This window comes from Notechis scutatus, chromosome 3, assembly GCF_049901735.1.
Source record: "Notechis scutatus isolate UNSWTSFEM ecotype Mainland chromosome 3, rNotScu1.2, whole genome shotgun sequence".
In the NCBI taxonomy this organism is placed as follows: Eukaryota; Metazoa; Chordata; class Lepidosauria; order Squamata; family Elapidae; genus Notechis; species Notechis scutatus.
In genome coordinates, this window is record NC_142011.1 from 181,005,522 (window position 1) to 181,026,499 (window position 20,978).

The window sequence follows — 20,978 nt, forward strand, 5'->3', positions numbered from 1 at the left end:
ATACCTAATTTCTTCCTCCTATTTCCACACAACAACAAGGTGACTTGTACTGAGAGAGTCCAACTGACCCAAAGTCACCCAGTTGTCTTTCATTCCTAAAGCAGGACTAGAACTCATAATCTCCTATCTATGGAAATTCTCAATCATCCAGGTCATGATTCTTGTCCCAAAGAAGCTTTTCAAAAGGCAACTGAACTTTTTTGATTTTTTTCTTTGAAAATGTTTCCCTTTTCATCCAAGAAGCTTCTTCAATTATGAACTGAACTGAAGAAGCTACTTGGATGAGAAGTGAATTGTTTTCAAGGAAAAAAACAAGAAAGCCCAACTACCTTTTGAAAAGCAGCTTTGATCACAGTCTTCTGGTTTCTAACTGGGTGCCTTTAGCACTAGACCAAACTGGCTCTCATATCCCCCATGCAACAGACTTTATGGCCTCTTTTATACTCATTCACATCATTCATGCACTGATACCTTTGGCTATTTGCCAATAATAAAATTCTGATACTTAGGGCCTCTTTGTTGAATCATTGGGCTGGAAGGGATTTTGGAGATTTCCCCCTCCATAACACCCAGAGACAGGTGTCCTTATTCTATCCTGGATAAAAGATTGTCTAATGTTTTCTTGAAAATCTCCAGTGATGGAACATCTTCAAGGTCATTTGCAAAAATATTTGCCTTCTTTTTTAGCAGGTGTTTTTGGCTCTTTTCAAAGCTTTGGTGAAGGAGTGAATAATTTAATTTTGCATAGCATTGACTATGAATGGTAAACATATTGTGTACATTTGAACTGTAGCCACTCCCCAAATGACTAGGGCATTTTATACCTATGACGACTACAGTGGTAGTGGAGGAAGGACCTGGAAACTTTAAATCTTCCTAAACTGTTCATGGTTAGGATTGTCCAATATGTCTATTCCTCCCCCCCCCCAAAAAAAGAGTTATTTTCCCCAATACATTTGATAGAAATTTGGCATTCTTATAAATTTTCTTGGAAAGATTCCTACAAAGTCATTTGTATATTCTTTTAATAAAAAGGCTCATGAACCTATCAGTGTATTTCCATAAGTACCCAAATGTCAATAAAAAAGCTCTTTAGAGAAAAAAAAGATACAGAATTAATAAATAGGGTTAAGGATCTTGGGTATAAATCTTTAAGTTCAGGGATTATCATAAAAACACCTCACTTTCTAGATTCAGGGAAGATAGATCTTAAATAGCCTATTTTCAGTTGTTTGGTTGTAAACAAGCCTGTTAAAATAAAGTAATGGTTATGACATTTTTGTTTTATCCTGTAGTGTTTCAGAGGTTTAGGAACAGTTGCCATTTCTCCTGAGTCTCCTCATGCCTTAAAGGTTATTTGTATCATAGGACATAATGCATCAACCCAAGGAAAACACTAAGAAGAATTGCTTATTTTAAAGCCTACTATGAAAAAACACAGATTAAACATATTGTCAGAGAAAGGGAAGTTGATGTGTTACTTGGCAAACAGGGATGGTGCCTACCAAGGTGTAAAATCTCCTCCGGGGTTTAGGTCTTTTGTATTTCTAATATTTTCTGGCTGCCAACAAATGGCTGTGTGGGATGTAATGGAATATCAAAGGGTTCAGAATTTAATTTCAACAAATGGCTGAGTATGAAGGAAAGTTTTATTATAAAACTATTGGAACAAAAAGTCTCTGCCTGATTCCATTATCCCTAAAGTTCAGTAGTTATAAACATATTTTATTTTTATTTCCAAACGATTTCATTTCTATTTTTTTTCTTTTTAAAATGTAGAAATCTTAAACATTGACATGTTTAAGAAAACAACAGATCTCATTTCTGCTGGTGATGCAGGAATAAGAAAGCTGGCTGAATTCACCAGTGAAATTATCACAATCCATGTTTGTTTGGAGTAATTTGCACATGCGAAATTGACTTATCTGAATGGACCGATTTCCAATATAATTAGAGCTGGGCACAACTGTTTATGAAATTTTTCACCAAATTTATAGGCAGGAAATTGGAGAGATGGTTTTTCCAAATTTTCTCCGATATTTTCTCAACATCATCATTCTATTCCTAACAGCAGCAGCAGCAGCAGCTGCACTGTAAAAAAAAAAAAAAAGGCAATTGGGAAGCATTCTTCCCCAATATTTTTCTCTTTGTATTTAACTGTAGATTGGTTAAAGATAGGATACAGATACAAAGAGGTCTATAGAATGCAGTACAGGTCATTTGCACACACATTTGGCCAGTTTGTAATTCTGAATTTACTATATAAATTAACCCCTTAAGTTTATTGTTTCCTACAGAGAATATTAATATTTAGTTATTAGTGAAAGTTTAAGGATTATTTTTGAGCATTATCTAAACAAAAATAAATGTGATTGTGAAATAAATGGAGATATTGGAAAGAAGCTTTTTTCAAAGCTTCAAATTTGCTTTGAAAGTTTTTTGGAAAGAAAATTCCTTCTGTAATAGCAATCCCTGAAAAAAATAGAGTTGTTTTAAATAAACAACCTTCAAGAAATGTGTCCCCTGACTCTTACATTCACCTGTACAGCTTCATTTATTCATTTATTTATTCTTTATTTTCTTTGTTCAACCTAGTGTAAGTGGGGAGACTCAGGGATGTTTAAAGTGTATGTACAACAATACCATAAAATATCCACAGTATGATAAATCTAGAAGGATAAAATCTCAGCACAATGCAATTCTATAAATGAACGTGCCTATAGCAGTCAAAAAAAGTGGAGCTTTCAGTTGTCTTCAAAGGCAGCATCATGAAAAGTCCAAGCAGATGTTAATGAGGACATGAATTACTTTGTTGAAGCTTTGTTGTACACCAGCTGGGCTGAGCAAAGCTTCACTGGCAATGGACTCAACCTGCCAATCCTAGCACTAGCCAGGAATCTGGGAGAGCCCAAGTCATGCACCTGCTCTTTCAGAAACAATACTATGTCACCAACAGACAACACTGGGGATATGGAGAATATCAGTGAAGAAACAGTGTGGTATTATTTTGATTCAACTTCAGCCTCTCTAATCTTTGCAAAACTCTGCAAGATATCAGTTAAAGATTCTGAAAGCAATTCCTGAAGTTACTCTGGCGTGAATTTATGGAATATCCTATCCAGTGGCTTCATATAAATAGTGAAAACCTGGAAAATGAACTGACCAATGAAAAAAGCACTACATAAAGATAGAAACTACCTGGTTGATCTTTCCTCCATATCTCAACTGGAACAACAATTCATTGAGCAAAAAAATGGAACCAATGTAAATGAGAGCTTCTAATTCCCAATCCTGACATGATACCCAGAGAAAAACTCTCATACGTAACCCAAAATTTAAATCAAATATATAATAGAAAAATATATTTGTTTAGTTTACATGCAGGAGACATTGTTGTATTTAACTCCTTTGAACAGCATTTTTTTTTTTTTTGGAAAAATACTTTATTAGTTTTACCTTTAAAAGAACAACACAACTACAAATTATGTACAACAAAAAGAAAAATAGGCCTTGGCATAGACCAAGAGGGAGAGAGAGGAAAGCCTAAGAGAGGGGAAAGGGAAGAGTAAGGGAGGGGAAGAATAGAGTAGGGAAAACAGTTAAAATAAAACCATATTTTGTGACTGTCTGTAAGATCCTTTCTTCTTCAAAAGTATCATCGGCGGTGCTTTTCTTTATCTCTGCTTCGGAGGCCCTCGGCCATAATTTTCCTAGAGATGATCTATCTTTGGTTTAGCCAATTATACAAAGGATTCCAATTGTTGTAATATGATGAGGATTCTTTATTTTTTAGTGCTTGGGTTAGTTTGTCCATTTCGGCGCATTGTAAAATTTTCTGAATAACCATATGTTCAGAGGGAATGGAAGATAATTTCCAGCACTGGGCAAATGCCAGTCTGGCTGCGGTTAAGATATGAATTACAATATACTTCGATTTTTTGGGTATTTGTTTATCGAAAATTCCTAGAAGGAAGGACTCTGGTTTGTACTCTATTTGTTCCTTGGTTATTTCCTCTAGCCAGCGCCTAATTTTTTGCCAGTACTTCTGGGTTTCCTTGCACGACCACCACAAATGGAAGAAGGTACCTTCTATGCTTTGACATTTCCAACAATTGGGGCTCGTGTTGGGGTGCATCTTCGCCAATCTCGAAGGGGGCAGGTGCCATCTATAAAACATTTTATATGCGTTTTCTTTATAAGCTGCTGATTTCGTGATCTTAATGTTCCTGTGAACAGCATTTTTGCTGCTGCTTTTACATTGTGTTTGTGTATGCTTTAATTTATATAGTAATAAAAAGGATGCATGAGATTCTATAATCTGAGATTATCCAGGAGGTGAAAAAATGTGACCTAATAAAAAAAATAAGAACATGCAAATTTATGGAAAGGAAAAAGAAAAAACAAAGGACTATTTGTACTTGTTTTATACATTCAGATACAGATACAGGTAAGATATAGATACAGATAATCAGTTGGAAGGGACCTTGTAGGTCATCTAGTCCAACCCCCTGCCCAAGCAGGAGACCCTACACCATTTCTGACAAATGGCAGTCCAATCTCTTCTTGAAAGTCTCAAGTGATGGTGCTCCCACAACTTCTGAGGGCAAGCTGTTCCATTGGTTGATTTTTCTCACTGTCAGAAAGTTTCTCCTTATTTCCAGGTTAAATCTCTCCTTGTTCAGTTTCCATCCATTATTCCTTGTCTGGCCTATAGGAGCTTTAGAAAATAGCTTGACCCCTTCCTCTCTGTGGCAGCCCCTCAAATATTGAAAGACTGCTATCATGTCTCCCCTGATCCTTCTCTTTACTAGACTAGCCAAGCCCAGTTCCTGCAAACGTCTGTTGTATGTTTTAGCCTCCAGTCCCCTAATCATCCTGGTTGCTCTTCTCTGTACTATTTCTAGAGTCTCAACATCTTTTTTATAATGTGGTGACCAAAACTGGATGCAGTACTCTAGGTGTGGTCTTACTAAGGCTTTATAGAGTGGTATTAGTACTTCCCTTGATCTTGATTGTATCCCTCTGTTAATACAACTTAGGATTGCTTTAGCTTTTTAGGCTGCTGCTGCACACTGCTGACTCATATTTAGCTGGTTGTCCACTAAGACTCCAAGATCCCTCTCACAGTTACTGCTATTGAGCCTGGTTTCACCCAGTCTATATGTGTACTTTTGGTTTTTCACTTAGGCAAGTGTAGGACTTTACTTTTCTCTACATTGAATTTCATTTTGTTAGATATGGCCCAGTGTTCTAGTCTGTCAAGATCCATCTGGATCTTGAGCCTATCTTCTTGGGTGTTAGCTATTCCTGCCAGCTTAGTATCATCTGCAAATTTGACAAGTTCCCCTTCTATTCCCTCATCTAAGTCGTTAATGAAGATATTGAAGATTACTGGGCCTAAGACAGAACCTTGTGGCACCCCACTGCTTACTTCCCTCCATGTAGATTTAGACCCATTAAGGACTACTTGTGGAGTACGGTTTGCCAGCCAGTTGCGAGTCCATCTAGTGGTGGTGCTATCTATTCCACTTTTTTCTAGCTTACTAAGAAGTAGGTTGTGGTCTACTTTGTCAAATGCCTTGCTGAAATCTAAATATATTATGTCCACAGTATTTTGCTGGTCTACTAATTTAGACACTGTGTTGAAGAATGAAATAAGATTGGTTTGGCATGACCTGTTTTTAACAAACCCGTGCTGACTGCTAGTTATTACTTTACTTGTTTCTAGATGTTGACAGATCTGTTTTTTTATTATCTTTTCCAGTATCTTCCTGGGTATTAATGTTAGGCTGATTGATCTATAGTTTCCTGGGCCTGTTTTTTTTCCTTTTTTGAAGATGGGAACCATGTCAGCTCTTTTCCAGTCCTCTGGTAGTTCTCCGGTGCTCCAGGATTTTTGAAAGATATGGTGCAGTGGTTCTGAGATGACCTCTGCCAGCTCCTTTAAAACTCTGGGATGTAATCCATCAGGCCCCGATGATTTGTTTTCATCAAGATCAGAGAGGTGTTCTCTTACTTTTTTTTTTTTTTTTTGCTTATTTTAACTTTTATTTCTGGTCTGTCTTTTACAGTTATGTTTTTGGTGGGTTGAGCTATAGTTTCTTTTTGTTTGAAGACAGATGCAAAGAATGAGTTAAGCAGTTCTGCTTTCTCTCTGTTGCCTGTTACTTCCTTGCCATCTTCTCTCTTTAGTGGACTGACTGTTTCCTTGATTTTTTTCTTGTTATTTATATGTTGGAAGAAACTTTTTAATTATCTTTGACTTTTGTTGTAAAACTTTGTTCGTTCTGAACCTTTGCTACCCTGACTTCATCTTTGCAGATTCTGGCTATCTGCTGATATTCTGCCTTCGTTGTATGTCCTTCTTTCCATTTTTTGTACTTGTCCTTTTTTTCTTTCAATTTGCCAGAGAGATCTTTGTGTAGCCATGCTGGTTTCTTCTTGGATTTCTTGTTTTTCTTTCTCAGTGGTATTGTGCTGGTCTGGGCTTCTATGATCATACTTTTTAGAGTTTCCCAAGATTCTTGAGTTGTTCAATTTCAGTTCATGAGATTTCTCTGTAGATATTTATACCTCTTTGCAAAACAGATAAAGATTGTCATTTTTAGAAACACAAGTAAGATAAAGCTGTTGTTTTGTGTATTTGGCTCTGGCTGACATAACCTATGGATTGACACAGTCAATGGCTGTCTTTAGATCAGGCACAGAAAGCAACTTGCAGTAAGACTTGGGGATCTGGGTAATTATTTGGAATTGCCAGATCTCTTTTCAAACATCTTTAGCAGATTTTGGTTCTGGTGGTTATATAATTTACTTGTGAGTCACAAGGCTGGGTGACTTGAAAGTTTACAGTTGTATTCCAAATCAAGTGATATAAACATATAAAAAAGCATTTTGCTAATTCCCTTTAACACAGTTCTCTATAACATTTTTCTGTGACCCTGGCTTTGAGACTCATACTAGGTGCTGCATTCATATGCAGAAGGAATATGGTTACAATAAAAGCTACAGTATGGCTTCACATTTAACAAAATTAGATATGCCTCTCTCATTAATTATTACAATTTCAGCCTCTGGAGAGTTACACTCAGGGCTTTTGGAGGCTAATGCCTAAGACTTTGTATCTCTTCTGTAGCCCAGAATAAAGTTGATCAAGATTTAGATGAACTAGTAAGAATCTCTTCTAATATGATGATCATATTGAGAAACTCTATTGGTATCCTTATTTGAATATTAATCCTGTCTTGGGGTTGATGTCAGTCTAGACAAGGCCCAAACCTTGGGTCAGTCACTTTCCTTCAGCCCTAGGACAGAGGTAATGGTAAACCACTTCTGAAAAAAACTTGCCAAGAAAATGGAAGGGACTTGTCCAGGCAGCATGTGAGAATTGGACATGATTGAATATGGGGAGGGGGGGGAGAGATAGTACCACTGAACATAAAACACAAAGATAGTTGGTACTGTAGGCTGCAGGATAGGTCATATAGCATATGATTTGGTGCTGTGTATAGACATCTATATTCTGAAGACAACTGTCTTGTCTTGCTTAAAAATAGATCCTAGACTAGTTTTAAATCAATAAATCATCACAAAAAAATGGAAATAAAGCAGTTAAATATAATGGCTAGAAAATTACCACTGTCTGTCAAAAAGCTAGCTGGACCAATGTTTCTAATTTTCCCCCCACTCCTTGAGTGACATGTTAAATGCACACAGTATTATAAGCAGGCAAACTCAGATTTTCTCACCAAGGTTTATGACGCACATATTCTTGGCTTCCCAGTTTGCCTCCAACAATGTTGTTTAAACACATGCAGCCCAGATGTTCTGGCTTGTGTTAGGTGCTTGCTACGTTGTCATTATTGTAGCCCTTTTGTGATTTTGTGTTTTCTGACATCAAACTACCAACAAAGCCATAGATGAGGCACAGAGAATGGCAACAAATGATACATTTTCATTTCCTCTTGGTAAGTACTTTCACATGTGCTTGCTAAAAGCATTTCACTGTGCGTGGTGTTTATTTCTCTGTTGCTTTGGAAGTGACTGCAGTGTTTTTACTAGCTTTCATGGGAAAATCTTTTACCATTTAATTAATAGGCCCACAGCAGCCTGGAAAAGTCACAATCCATCTTTGTCAAGGCCTTATGCCAAGTCCATCCTCATTTACTCTGCTCCAACCTGGATGAATTGCTAGAAAACCAAATTCTTTTTATTGTTAACAGAAACATGAAGTATAACAAAGAAAGTACCTTGCCTCTAAAATGCAGCAGTAACTGAGAATGACCATTTTATTCACATGGAGCTTCATGTAAGATTCCAGTATTGCATAGCAGGACCATCTGATACAATATTTCTAAATTCATAACTTTTAAAAACAGTGTGAGAAGGATGATATCTCTGAATGAACATAAGATTTTAGAGTTAAGGAGGCTTTATTGCTTGATATTCTTTAAAGATACTCAACCAGGTCAACTCAACTGTTTCAAATCAGCAGTAAAATCAACTTTATTCCTTTCCCCAACTTTATCAAAACCATTGCTTACAATCATTTGCCTGTTATGGTTTCTCCCCTTCATCAATTCTTTCTCCTTGCTATTCCTTCTCTCTATTTTTCCTCCTCTTTTTTTACACAATTTTCTTTTTTCTTTTCTGTGTCTGTGGTTGACACTGCATTTCCCCCATCAACAATAAGTCTATCTATCAATCATAGACTCAATCCAAAATCAATCATAGACTCAATCCAAAATTTGAAGAGTTCAAACCTCTATCTACATTATTTTCCAGAACAGTAGTTTTTCTTAGTAATAAAAAAGTAATAGGTATCTGTTGTGACTCAGAGACTTGAACCTGATCAATCAGCAGATGTGGATTCGAGCGAGGAAGAAGATCTGGCACTGAGATTCGAGCCTGCATTATTAAGTGACTTAGAGGGGAGTCAAGTAGAGGGAGAGGAGTTGGATTTGAGAGATGAACCTGATTTATTGGAAGATTCAGAGGCCACTCTCTCCCCTGAACCTACTTCCCTAATTAAACCTCAGGTGTTAACTGTTAATCAGGAAAGTGTGTCGGAGGTTTCAAGCGGAGATGAAACTGCCGGATGCTGGCTGGATGCCAGAACTAGGAGAAGATTGAGACGTCAATCTCAATTAGAAAAGAGACGTCCAGCAAAGGATTAATTAATGAGACTGACACGCCCTCTCTTAGAGGATATAAGAGAGCGCATGACTTTGTAATATTTGCTGGAAACAAAGTGAGTTTTGCCTTGGAAAGATTTGCGTCTGATTACTGCGTTGTGATTTACGAATTATACAGAATTGCCGGACAGATTCTAGGAGGATTGCCAAAGGACTGTGATAACAGAGCAACTGAATCTTCTGTCTCTGGTTTTGTAAAATATTTGAACTATATAACTTGAAGTTTCATCTGTGGATACAGGTGGGACAGAACAGATATCAGTAGGATTTTCTAATATTGGGAATTTTTTGTTCTGGCAGAGAACAGCTAAACAATTTTCCCCATTGGGGTATCTTTCAGCTATACTGAGATAAATTAGATGGGAATTTTGGAAGCTGCATTTTGAACTACTGCTGTGCCAAATGCTCCTTGCCATCTCAAAATTGTTCTCCTGCAAAAGGAGATATATTCTATTTTTATGTTATTCTTGAGTTTTTTTTAAAATGCTAGGTGTTTCTTAGTGATATTTTTCAGTTTATTTATTTAGTGGGATCTTTCTTATAGTAGAAAACAAGAATGCTTAGAAAAACAGTCCAGAATGCAGAACTGCTGTTTGAAAGGCAGAGGAGATTGGCTCTCATGGTAAACAAAGAAACATGAAAATGTTTGTCATTAATTCTTTTCTCTTTTCTTTTGTGAAGAGGCAGAAGGACAACATATGGACCTGAGAGGTCAAGCAAGGGACTGACTTACTATTTGGCATGTGAGCGCTGATTGGCTGACAGTTCCCTATGCTCAGCTTTTGGGCAGAAGATGCAAGTGTTGATTGGTTGGTGTTTAACTTCACAACACCTCCCTCCCCCAAATAAACCTCTACATATTTACAAACATGCCTGTGGTAATAGATAAATAAATCTAAAAATACTGAAAACAAATCAAAACAATATAGGACACATATTAAAATGAATTCAGAAGAGTTGGGAGATAAAAAAAGTTGATTGTTTGGGGTTGGGATATAAGAAATGTCATAGAACTGGCATATGCCAGAGAGTCCGTCTCTGAGGGAGGTGGGTGGTAAAGAACTCTGAAATATAAATAAAATAAATATCTGTCAAACAACATGATTGCCACGTACAGCATGGTACTGTGCTGAGATGGAGACAAATACAGACTTCTAAAGTACAATACAAATTTTGAACTTTTTGCACAGCGACAGTATACAGCTAAAAAGCAGCCTTCTGGATTTCTAGAACTTAATTACAATGGCACATGAAAAGAGCAAATGAGGAAAATTGGGATAACTCTACTCTAGCTCCATTCTTTTCCTGGTTCTCATGTTCGGGACAACATTTTATGTTGTTTTATGTATCCATGGAGAATCTCGGTGTGATGTAAAATCTTAGATAATAAACATTTGACAGGTTGTCAAGAGGTCTACATTTTAGAAGTTTTTCCTGAATATAAGGAGGTCAGTGGGAAAGATGACTGAGAAATGGATATAGCTCATTATTTTGGTTGTGATTTTTTCCTTCTAATCTGTTTCTATAAATAATGTTTATAATTAAAGAGGGTTAAAGTTTATATGTGAAGAAACAGCTGTTATTCTATTGAACATTTGTACCATCCATTAAGTTGTTTGTATGAGTTATATTAATTAGACAACCTAGACTTAAGTTTACCTTTGCTGTTGGTCCAGTGGACAATAATTTTTCTCCAATAATTTTAATCTGGTAATCTTGTTAAATTGCATTCACTGTTTTTTTTTAACAGATATCAGATTGCGATATTGACACCTGTTGAGGTAATTCCCCATTAGGAGAATGAGCGTATACAGGGAGACATATTTGAGAGTAGTGTTTGAATAATACACATACAGCACACAGATACACTGTACAGTAAATGTAGGTTTTTACTTCCAGAAACATTAAGCAAAGTTCAAGATAAGCAGTCCAAAAGTCATTCACAGGTAAATCAGTCAGTTTTTCAATCCAGGGATAATCCAAAAACAGTTCATTATCAGACTTACATTAAATCCAGAAATATCAGTCAATTAGGAAAAATGGAGGAACAGCAATACTCTCCAACAGAAGGGAAACAGAGACTCACTGAGACATACTCTCTTCTGAGACTAAGACTAAGACAACCCAGGTTTCTGGCTCCATCTCATGGCCGTTTGAGAAACCACACCCAATTACAGTTTTGCATTTTCTTAAAGATACAGTTTTAAAATGTTTATCCTGGTTTATATATTTCTAACCCAAATACCTGTTAGGTGACTTATATTCCTAACAACATCCAATCTTCTTCCTTTCTTATCAAGGATTGAATATAACAATGTCAGAGTTTAATTAGGTAAAATAATATTTTCATTGCTAGATTTATATGGCCTTTATGTTGATTGAAACATTTTCATGATCTGGAGAAAACTTCATGGCAATCCTGGGAAAGCATTCCAAATTGTTCAAAAACTGCTTAGAAAAAGGATTTGAAGCCATCATTGTGATTGATGGTGATAAACAGCTGTAGCATTCAGTTACACATCTGGGCATAGAGCCTTGGGTTGAGTAGTTTGAGCTGTAGAAATTTCAAATAGAGTACCAACAGTTTGGTCACCACACATTTCATCTATTGAAAATAAAAATTGATTTATAATGGCTATGTTATAGAATTAGGCAATAGTTATTTTCCCATTCACTTGAAAATATATCAAATTAAATTAAATGTGATTTAAATTTAAAAACTGGAATTGATTCATCTCTGAAAACATGCTTGGCAAGGAAATAATCATGGCTGTCTTTATTAATTGACAAAAGTGGCTATTTTTCCTTAACTTAACAAAATGTAGTATGATGAACAAGTTGGCATAAGATTTTCAGTATACAGCAAACTAGAGTGCTTCATCCATTAAGTGTTCTTATTTTTGCATGGCTGATTGTTCTATTCTAGTTTCACTTTCCTATTCATTCTCAAGTTTTTTTATTGATGTCTAGTAGTAACCTTTTTAACTGCAGTTTCTACACTTCTGAGCTTTTACATTATCAATGATCCCAGGAAGTAAATTAAAAAATGTCCTTATACAGTACTAATTCATGGCTGTTCTGTATATATTTTTCTCATTTACTTACATATAACCCTAACATTTTAGATTCTGTTTTGTGATCACACCTACAGCATATTTTGGGTAGGTGAAGGTAAAGGAGTCCCTGCAGATTTTACTTTGCTAATCATAGCCAACCTTTTAGGAGGCGGTGCTCATCTCAATTTCAAGGCCATTGAGCCAACACTGTCCAAAGAGGTTTCCATGGTTATGTTGCCAACATGATGTCACGGAGTACTGTTACCTCTCCACCAGAGTGGTATCTATTTATTCACACACATTTGCCTGCTTTTGAACTGCTGGTTGGCAAGAGCTGGGGCAAGAATGGGAACTCATCCCGGTCATATTCTTGGGCAGAAGATGGTTAATTTTGAATTTCTTTATAAGACATTCCAAAAGTTGTACATCTAGATAATTGTGCTTGATGCATGACTTATGACAAGTTTGTATAATTTCAATAATCCTTCAGATCAAATCACTACCTATTATGTAGAGTAGCCTATATAATAATCAACATTGCTTCCTTTTCTTAATGGCTGCTTGGAATAGAAGACAGGCTGTAAGACAACTGAAATTGCATAAAATATGATGGCATAATTCCTTCAGTACGGAAAAGCTGAAGGATTGTCCATGTATGCTCCAGAAGAAACTTGCAGGAATTAGAAACCTACAATATTCATAATTTCTAGCATTTTTCTTATGGATACTTCTTTAAATGAGGATGAGGCAATCTATAGGCTATATACAGTCCCCTATGCCCTCCAATGTTTTTTTTTTTTGTGGCTTCCAAAACATAGAAGTTAATTTACAGCAGTTCATTAGTGAGGGTTCAAAGTTGCAACAGCAATGAAAAAATGTTTTTTTTACACTTACAATCATTGCAGCATCCCCATGGTCACGTGATTAAAATTAAGACCCTGAATATTGACTCATATTTATGATGGTTCAGTGTCCTGAGGCCATGTGATTACTTTCTGTAACTTTCTGAGAAGGAAAGTCAATGGAGAAGCCAGATTCACTTAACAACCATATTACTAACTTAACTGTGTCAAGGAATGTCATAAAATGGAGCAAAACTCTTAATGGATGTCTCACTTAGCAATATACATTTTGATCTTAATTGTGGTCATAAATCGAGAATTGCCTATATTTTAGTTGCCTTTGAAATTCAAAGATTTTAAACAATTAGTCAATTATAAAGGAAAGACAAATTAAAACAGGTATATAGAATGTATCTGATCTTCCTTTCCCTGAACTTGCTGATAAATCTGTACTATTTTTCTTTCTTAATAGTAAACTCGGTCTGAATAAATCTCAATTGCATACTCCACGTTCTTCCTGACAAAATCCCTCAAAATCCTCCTCCAAGCAAAGAGAATTTAGGTAAGTAGGCTATCTAAACAGCAAGAATAGAAAATACTATTTAGATGTTAACATGTATTTAGATGTTAAAATATAACTGAACAATTTAGTACAATAAATCGATCAAAATACATTAAAGCAGAAACATTAAATGACTATACCTTCAGGGGTTAATATGCAGCTAAACCACAGCACATATGTAATGCACAATTAAGGGTGCTAATATTAAAGTGCAATTGTGCTCATTTATACAGGCAATAATCCGTGTATAAGTTCTGAGCAGGAGTGTAAGAACTCTACAGTGCCAGAGAACAAGGGCTAATTTTACTTTCTGGCAATTCATCTCATAAGATTTCTTCCAAGTTCTCAAAAGACAAATTTCCGTTGAAACATTCATTGACAAAAGTTCGGGGAATAGATTCATCATGGAGTCTGCAGCTGGCTACTCATGACAGAAGGCATTATGTCTTTCTTAGTTCTTTTAAACTAAAAAAAAACCAAAACCAACCCACTTTAGAATTATTTATTTGAAAGAAGAATTAGTGGAGTTGATGGCAGAGGTAATTGGATGAGTTAATGGGCCCAATTTTCTGCCAGTGGAAGAGAATGGTTGTTTATTTCTCTGAAACTCCAAAGTGATAGGGATTGGACTTTCAAAATGTTCTTTGTTAGTTAAATTTAAGCATATTTCTCTTTTCTTCCTATTCTGATTTTTTTGTTTTGTTTTCATTGATCCACAATACATTGTAAACAATCATGAATGAATAAATAAGAAACACCAGTATAAAATTGGGAAACACTTCAAATATGCTTTTAAAACTCTGGAGAAATCAAATAGAAGCTGCTTTTCCTCCTCTACTGTAGGTGGAAATTTATGATATTTTGTTTTATTTAATGATGAAGGATGTTTGTGCAGAGACTTATATAAAGCTCTAGTTTTATATGAATTGAAAATATTGAAAGAAATGATAAGACCTGAATTATCTCAAGTTGGTCCCAATTGGCTCAAAGATATTTACTGTCAGAGAAGTTCCATAAAAGCAGAGCAATAAAATATGACAATATCTGGTTAAAGTAGTCTATGATCAACACTGAAACAATTTTAAGATAGTTCCTGCTCCTAGCTAACTGTAATAGAGGTTGTGCATTTTAAGAAGTTAGTGATAGGCCATGTATTTCATTTGATGTACTAATGGATATATTATAACAAAGAATACTAATTTGGCTTATTAAATATGTGAATTTTAAATAATATACAAATAGGATGCTACACATTATACACTTAGATGAATGGCTCTATTACTTTAAAAGGGCTTAATTAGTTCTGTCAAAAGACTATAGCTTATATTACATAAACATTGGTGAGCATATGTAATTCATCTGAGATGCTTTTTACCAATTTTGCATAATGGTTTCTTGATTGCATGGTAATAAATGATTATATATATTTTTCTATAATTTTAAGGACATTTCTTCTTTCACATTCTCAGAACGCTTTCCATTTCATCATAATAAATCTTTTATAAACTTTTATTTGGGCCAACAAATCCTTGTAGATAAAAAGACAATTTCTTTCTTTCTTTTGATCTTATAGTTATAGCTGGACAAAAATATAATTTTAATGAATCTTACTCCATTATCAACATATACTAAGTTAATTTGAATCAGAGTCCCAAGTATATTTTAATGATACTAAAGTGCTCAGATGTTAAATAAAAGGGTGGTAATTCTTTTGATGAATGGGGGCCATATATATAAGGTCATGCAACATATGTAGCCATAGGCAATACTATCTCTCTTTCTCTTTCTCTCTCTTTGAGTGAGGGAACATTTCCCCACTGAAATATGTAAGTCTATTTTATTTATTGGTATATTGGCCCAATCAGAATAGACATTGGGAAATGTTTGTGCAAATCTTAAATTAGGACTTACAATACAATTTTGATGAGGGATATCCCTCTACTATTTTCAGCAGTCAGTGTAGGAGAGAGCTATGGATATGGGGCAGCAGGAAATAAGTTTTGGAACACTTCACCATACATCACCTTGTAAGGAGGTGGGTGGCATAGAAATTTAATAAATGAATAAATAAATGGGGTCTTAAACTTCTTCCTGGTGATTTAGGACTTTTATTTGTCAAACAGGCATGTATTACATCACCTCCTGCTAGGAATGTGCAGGTTGTTCCCGATTTACCATTTGCTTAATGACACATTGAAGTTTCAATGGTGACAACCATTCCTTACAATTGTCACAGCATCTTTATGGTCACATGATAAAAATTCATGCATTTGGCAACCAGCATTCATTTACCTTGTTGCAGCATTCTGGGCTCATGTGATTGGCATTTAGGACTTTCCTAGTCAGCTTTCAACAAGCAAACTCAATGTGGGAAGCTGGATTCACTTAACAACCATGGAGAGTCGCTTAATCATCATTGCAAAAGAGTTGTAAAATCAGGTGTGACTGACTTTACAACCATCTCACTTGATGACAGAGGTTCCAGTCCCAACTGTGCTCATAAGTTGAGGACCACTTGTAATTGGTGAACAAAAACACTATCCTCGAAGAAGGAGCCATCAGAGATATAACTAACTGTTACCAACCTGAAGATGGTTTTCAGTAGTGGAATAGACATTTTTTTGGCCTTGCTTTGGTTTGCATGGAAGGTACACAAAAACCAATCACCTAAGATGGATGGAGGAGTGTTGGTACATTTCTGCACTTTAACATCAGCTCTGATCAAATATGGTGCTTGCCATCAACTTGCTCCTCTTGGATGAATGTGTATTAGTCATTTTAGTCCTTGCAAACAAGTTATATGAAAACCACATTCTCTGAATTAATAGATAGCATATAGGGTTAGGGTTGGTTATGAATTGACAGCAACTCCACCTACGTATTTTAATGATATGTGATTATATAGATGAGATTGGAAGTAAACACTCAGGCCCGATATCTCAAGGAAAGCATAAGGCTGCCTTTGGTGAGATGGTAAGACATATAAATATAATAAATAAATAAATAATAAATAAATAAATACCCAAGGCTTTTGGGATTAGGAAGAAGGGAAGAAATCTAGTCAAGATGCATGCAGAACTGTGGATCATTCTTCTCATATACCAGTAAATGAGAATAATATCTGTTTTAACAGGTTCCTTATTTGCTCCTTCTCCATGCAAAATGGAATGCAGTGTACAGCTTTTCTTTTGCTTTCACTTTCCCCCTTCTTTTCCAAGCAAAATATAATAAGAATTAATTAAAAAAAGAAAAAGATATTTTAAAAAAATAACTAAAAGGGAGTCTCTAGCCTAAAATATTATAAAGTCAAAAAGGGGAAAAGAATACATGAAAGAAGAGGAAAAAAAACCAGTCCAGTTTCAAAATATAAGATCATGTGTAGAAAATCCAGCAATGAGAAAAAAAATAAAAATATTACTTTGACATTCCTGTTTAACATCGCCACTGAATCACTTCTGTCAAAACTTTTACAGATTCTTTCTTTCCCTTAGGGTGTCCTTTCAAATCTTAAAATAAAGAAAAAGTTCTCACCAAACCGGCACACTCTCTCTTTCCATTCTCTTTTGTTTCAGAGCTGTCCCAACTTCAGCAGCTTTAATGGCTGCCTCTTTGCCGCTGGCAAAAAGAGCTTCTCCTGGATCTACCAGGGACTTTGCGGTATCCCTGGGATCGACACTTTACATTCACCATCTCTTTGTGACGGTTTAGATCCACTTGGACCATCCAGGAGCAAAGATATTGGCAGCGATCTCAGACCTCCAAGATCGCATGCCGTATCGTCGGGATGCCAGCTCCGCCCTCCAAGCAGTGTACAGCTTTTCTACATTTATGAACTATGGCCCATTTCCTGTTCTTGCTTTGTAATTTGAAATTTAGCCTCCACTAGCTGAGTAACTGCTATTTGATACCCCATTGGTTCCAGCCGAATGCAAGTTGTATAATTGTTTGGCCATCTTTTGAATTAAAACTTTACTTAAGCCCTGACCATGTCTGGATAATGTTTTCATTTCTTGTTTTGATTTTCCCTCCCTCCTAATACACCATTTGTTTCATACATTGTGGTGTCTTGGCTAAAAATCCATGAGCTTCAGTTCTCACTGTATTTCTGATTTGGGCCCAAATCATAAACTGACGGAAACCTCACAGGAAAGTCTAGTCTAGCACAAAAGAAAAAAAGTGGGTGGATGAGTGGGTGGATAAGCATTGCCTGTAGCACTTCCTTAAGTTTGTTAAAGGTAAGAATACAGAAGCTATTCTTTGAACAATCTGTGAATTGACCATACAGCTCTCTTCCTGCTGCAATAAAATACGATTAAAGGTCAGACGTTGTCAAGAATATACAGTATATGGCAATTCTGGTTGAATGTGACAAATCTTAATTTTAATGTTTCGAATATTTTTATATCTGCTTTTATCCTATAGTAAACTGCCTAGAGTTATTCGGGAGAGTGAGATGGGCAGCATAGAAATTTAAGAGAGAAAAAATAACTTTACTTTAAGGCCAATTTACCAATTCTTCTTGCTCACTCTCCCTATATCTCACAAGGAATAATGTGCTTATAGAACCAACCAGGACTAAACATTTCCTGGGGAAGATTTTCTGGCTATAATGGACCCAGTTCTCAGCTGCAATTTTGTCCATATAATTAACCCAGGGTCATTACAGCTAGTCCTTGACTTACAATAGTTCATTTAGTGACCATTCCAAGTTACGATGGTATTGAAAAAAAGCAACTTAAAACTTACAACCATTGTAGCATCTCCAAGGTCATCTGACCAAAGCTCCTCATATTTATGACAGTTGCAGTGTTCTCGGGTCATGTGATCACCTGTTGTAACCTTCTGACAAGCAAAGTCAATGGGAAAGTGAATTTCACTTAACAACCATGTTACTCATTTAACAACTACAGTAATTCACTTAACAACTGTGGCAAGAAAGGCCATAAAATAAGGCAAAACAGCTATCTCTCCTAGCAGCAGAAATTTGGGGCTCAATTGTCTTTAAGTCTGGGCCATGTCAACATAGGTACACATATAAATTTTCATAGAAAATATGTATAATCAGAACTGAGAGTGTATGTGATTCTTATAATATGAGATGAGAATGATATAACAATAATATGTAAGTGGATTTTTAGTGTCTTTAATACACACCAGGGCATTATGCATTAAAACACTTAGTGCATATTAATCCAATACAATTATGTAAAGATCTATAGTTTTCTTGCAGTGTTCACAGCCTTGACTCTGCAAATAATAAGAATAATAGTAATCATTATTATCATCTTCATTTAAAAATTATCAGTTGCTTGATATAAATGAAGTAATCATTTATTTTATGCATTGGTATAAGTATCTCTTCTATTCTAATGCATATGCATCGGTGAGGGTATGCAAGTGATAACAAGTCTTCAGTATAATGAGTGAAGGAAAAGAAAAAGATAAAGAAGAAATGGAAACCAATGCACCAGCAAATCTATCAGAAAAAGTATTACTAGAAAAGAAAACCAAGTTAGTTTTTCTTTCTTTCTCCCCTTTTCCCTAGGAAAAAAAAGATATTGAGATACATTCATCCGATCCTAAGGGCAGAATGAAAGAGGAAGTGGGGGGAGAGAGCAAGAGCGAGAGCGCCTTCAGATGCTTTAAGAGAGGGGTTACAGTTCTATTAGCTAAAAATATCAGGCCTTGAATAACAGACTCTTAGTGATATTGGGTATTATTTCAACACATAATGCTTTTTTAATTGTGCCCCAATTGCTTGACCTGAATGCACCCTGACCGAAGTCCCTCCTATCAAAAAGTAATGCCCTGATATATGGCTAGAATTGCTGCAAGATACTAACCTGCTTTGTCAAGCAAGAAAGAAAACAGGTTGGCTGGACAGAATGCTGTGTTGTATCCTCTGCAGAGGAAGAATGCATAACTTGCTTTGAAATGAGGGAAGGAATGAACAAACTCTTAAGAGAGGACTTGAAGAAAAGATCACACAATCCGGAGAAATAGAAAATGTGAGAAAGAAGGTCACCATAAACCTGTCTTGATCTCGTTTCATATAAGATGGGGGCAGAGATGAACTTGGACAGGCTTTCAGGATCTACTGTTCTATCTTAATATAATAAAGGCCATTCTGGGAATCCTTGTCATGCCTCTTTCTTAACTTGGCCTATCTTAAAATGTGGATTGCAAAAAAAAAAAACAATTGAAGGATTGCTTTCTCTCATGATATCATAACTGTAACTAAAGTGAATTGGCTATGTAATCTGGTTACGTTATGCTTTATTTGAATTAAATATTTGAAATCAGTTATAAGTAGCATACATGGAATGAACATAAAAGCAATAGAAAAGATTTAAATGGGCTTGTTGAGTTCATTAAACTTTTGTAGTTCTCATATTAAACTGAATGCCAGGTACATTTAGTACAGTACTTGAGCTGATATGACTGATGAAACTCATTTATGAATCATTCGTATAGACTCAGACATAATGAGCTTTAGTTTTATCATCGGTGCCTTGATCCAAGTAATCATTTCTTCCAGCTAGAAGGATGCTGGATGGTATGATTTCTGAATGTTTCATGTATGCATCTTTCTAGATCTAGATATATACATCCACATATGTATATATACACATACATGCACGCACGCACACACACACATAGATATATACATCTATCTATCTATCATTTATCTATCCACACACACACACACACACACACACACAGAGAGAGAGAGAGAGAGAGAGAGAGAGAGAGAGAAACAAAGAGACAGACACAGATGCAGACACAGACACAGAGACACACACAGACAGACAGACAGACACACACACATACATATATCCTCTCCCCCTGCTCCAGGGGTGTCAAACTGGTGGCCCACATGCCAGATGTGTCACGCACAGGCCATGCCCACCCAAACTCCGCAAATGGGAAAAACATTGTGAAACGTAACATGATGGCAATGTGATGCGGCGAGTTTGACACCCATGCTCTACTCCAATCTCTTCCTCTAATTCTTGTAATGCAGACTGAGACAGTACAAGTCAATTCAAACTCCTCAACCCTTGAATTTGGAGACTGATTCCTATCATTCTCAATGGGTTTACCTGTGCTACTAAGATTAACAGATAGAGTGGAGTTCCTTTTCGTTCTGCGACTTTAGATTTTTACATGGAAAATTATTAAAGGGGCAACTAAAATAGATCTCATGAATTATTAAAGTAAAGCCCCTCCAAATCCTGAAAAGAATGTGATACCAGTTTCTAGAAATTTTTGCAAATAAATAAATATTAAGTACAGGGTTAAAAAATGCAATTGATAATGTGCC

General features: G+C 35.9%; 1 long non-coding RNA gene across 1 annotated transcript; it reads left to right on the forward strand.

Annotated features, from left to right (window-relative positions):
- Positions 1–7,827: 7,827 nt before the first annotated feature.
- On the forward strand, positions 7,828–19,458 carry LOC148131516 (uncharacterized). The gene is made up of 4 exons (XR_015748383.1): positions 7,828–7,967; positions 9,876–10,072; positions 13,565–13,654; positions 19,439–19,458. It is a non-coding gene; the product is annotated as an uncharacterized LOC148131516 (long non-coding RNA).
- Positions 19,459–20,978: the final 1,520 nt, after the last annotated feature.